The sequence below is a fragment of the Meleagris gallopavo genome, chromosome 30, assembly GCF_000146605.3.
Source record: "Meleagris gallopavo isolate NT-WF06-2002-E0010 breed Aviagen turkey brand Nicholas breeding stock chromosome 30, Turkey_5.1, whole genome shotgun sequence".
NCBI lineage: Eukaryota > Metazoa > Chordata > Aves > Galliformes > Phasianidae > Meleagris > Meleagris gallopavo.
This window is the reverse complement of record NC_015040.2, coordinates 4,532,985-4,536,001: the sequence shown is the minus strand read 5'-3', so window position 1 is coordinate 4,536,001 and position 3,017 is coordinate 4,532,985.

Genomic DNA, 3,017 nt, shown 5'->3' with positions numbered 1-3,017 from the left:
AAAAACATGACCCAAATTTTTATAAGTATATACAGTCTCCTGGGTGAGAAAATGGAGCAAAAGGTCATAGATAGTCACCAAATTGGATAGAAGATTATAGTGAGATTTCACATGATCTCACAGAGAACACTATGGTTTTTTTTTGTTTGTTTGTTTTTGCACCATCTAATATGTCTGGCAGGCATCTCTGAAATGAGACGCAAGTGTTGAAGGAATGAGAACAAGTGAAGAAGGATAACAGAAGAAGAAACGAAGGAGGATATCCCTGACAAGGAGGTGCTGCTCTCAGTGGTCTGGCTCTGCATGGAAGACTAGTGATTTTGTTGTTCTGATTTATAAAGGTGACAACAAATCATAGCCTGCCATACAGCACAGATCTTCACCCTTGCTGGTAGGAAGAGATTGCTGACTGGACAGGCTTGGACTCTGCGTGAAGCTACAGGAGGACTGTCCATGAAGAACCAGGCTGTGGGGCTCATCCTGCAGCCTTGAGTATTTCTCACCAAGCACAGCAATCACCTGCTTTAACTTCAAAGCAATTTCACATCAAGATCAACTATCATTGTCTTCATACTGTGGATTGAGGAATCTTAAGTGTCTAACTTAATAGAATTCACAATATTTCTGTGGCAGAGTTGGGGTTTGAACCTCAGCTGCTGAAGGTCTGCTGAGCACTCAGAGCTCCTGCTTGTTTTGAAGTTCCAGCTTGTTGCTTCCAACAGGGTTTTAAAAACCAAAACAAGTAAACTTTCATTACCAGCCAGAGGCTCTATTCTCAGAGATGTTTAAGTGTGAAAATGGAATCCCAGAATCCTGCTGAGGCCAGAGGGGAAAGTAAGTACTGAAATGTCTCTAATAATTTGGGTTGGTGGAGCTGTATTTTCTTTGTCTGCTCAGCATTGCACACTTGTCGTTGTTATTATCTGAAGGGAGAGTGAGAGAGGACTGAGCCATGCCCTTTTCAGTGGTCCCAAGACAGAGGGGAAAAATGAAAGGCCGGAGGTTCTGTCTGAAAGCATCAGGAAGCATTTCTCTGCTTTGAGGGTGACCAAGCCCTAGAGCAGGCAGCTCAGAGAAGTTGAAGAGCCCTCCTCCATTCTTGAAGATACTAAAAAGCCATTGCTGATGAAGATAGCCACTGACCTCCAAAACAATCTGTTTTGTAGTTTACAAACATATTTTACAGTCCTTGTATCCAGATTCTTTGTGGGTCCTCATCCTCTGTGTTCAATTGATACTGAACAGCTCCTAGGTTCTGTTTCCTAAATATTTGTTGATCTGCTGCAACATCTTATTCCAGTCTCTTCCTTATTTGTTACCTTGTAAAAGGAAATAGCAATTCTCACCTCTTAGGAAGATGGCTAAGAGTTCTCTATCTGTCTAGAAGACTGCATGTTCCTCATGGCTTTTGTCCTACCAGGGAGCCACATGTTGCAAAGGAGAATGATAGCATGCGATTGAGGAGGGGATAATTTACTAAACCACTCCCAAGGAAACTGATTGTACAATAAAAGCAAGTTGAACCTAATTCTTAGGTGCAAATCTGATGCTTTGCTACCTTGCCATCTGCCTCAAAGCTAGTTTTTTCTCCTTTAAGTTTGGAAGAGAAAGGGTCCAAATCCCAAGATACTATTATAATCATCTCAGATAATCTGTGAAGTAGGAGCAGAGCAATTATTTTCTCAGGAAATTTACTGCTAAAGGAATTTAACAACTGTACAGATTGCTGCCTATTGATGATATATGAAAGAAAAGATCATGTTTCATAAGATGAATGACATACTTTCCCTTTCTTCTACCCTTCTACTGATATATTAAAGTTACAAAAAATCAGAGGGCAGTAGTGCAACCACTAATGCTGAAGTTGCTAGGCTGGTGCCTAATGTAAATGGAACTTTGATGATTTAGTGTTACTCAACATATCTTTCCTCCTTGTTCACTTCATGCAGTCTGATAAAAATCCTTCCTTCCAGGTAGCAATGGCCTCATGCCCTGTATAAGCACAGAAAATAATGTCATCACAAGCCTTAATGATGAAGGTAGTTACAGGACAAAGGCCCCTGCAGCAAGTTGGGTATTGGGTCATTGTTCCAGCTAATGTCATGGTGCCATTTCTCACTATTTTTAGAATTGTTCTCTTTGTACAGCAAATTTCTCATGTAGTTACTTAAAAATACAGCAGATCTTGTCTTCTCTGGACTTAGTAGCAAAAGATTATCTTCCTCTGACTTCTGCAAATTAGACAATCCCCTAAAAGCTGCAGAGATTGATAAAAACTTAAATTTAAAACCTAAATTTAAGCTTAGAAAAAATGAGGATCTCAACCCAAAGTGCTGTTAGCTCTCAGTGTAATGACAGACTAAGTACAAAGACCTTACAGAAAATTTTGCAGGAATCCAAGTCATCCATTCACAGTTCTAGAAGTAATTCAGGGATTCAGTAAGTCAGCACAAACCTAGTTCCTAAGTTGCTTATATGTTAGCACAGATCCAAATTTCTCAACATTTTGAGAAAAGAGATGTTAAACACTGGATGAGGAACATTCCATCCTTTCATGCTAAAACTGTGTTCCATGTCATATAGCCAAGCTCTTTTATTATTATCTACTTTGTATATTATGGTTGCCGCAGATACCTTATCAAGAATTGAAACTGATTTTGGTTGCCCTATAAGCACAGAAAATGCAACCTTTAAACTCAGAGTTTAAGGATTTAGAAAGCAAGACAGATAGAGAACAGTTCTCATTCCCATGTTACAAGCACGGAAATAGGACATAGGAAGATTAAATGACTAGCCCATGGTCAGAAAAAGAGCTTCTAGCAAAGGTAGGGTCTCAGCCTATATTTCCAAAGCCTCTGCCCAACACTTTGCTGATCCATTCACTTTACTTTTTTTTTTTTTTTTTTTTTTTAAGTTACTGTGTCATTATTTATGTGAAAAAAATTATGCAACTCCTTCAGCAGCCAGTACTATATAATTCATCTTGTCTGAAAGGGAATATGAAATGGTAGCTTCAA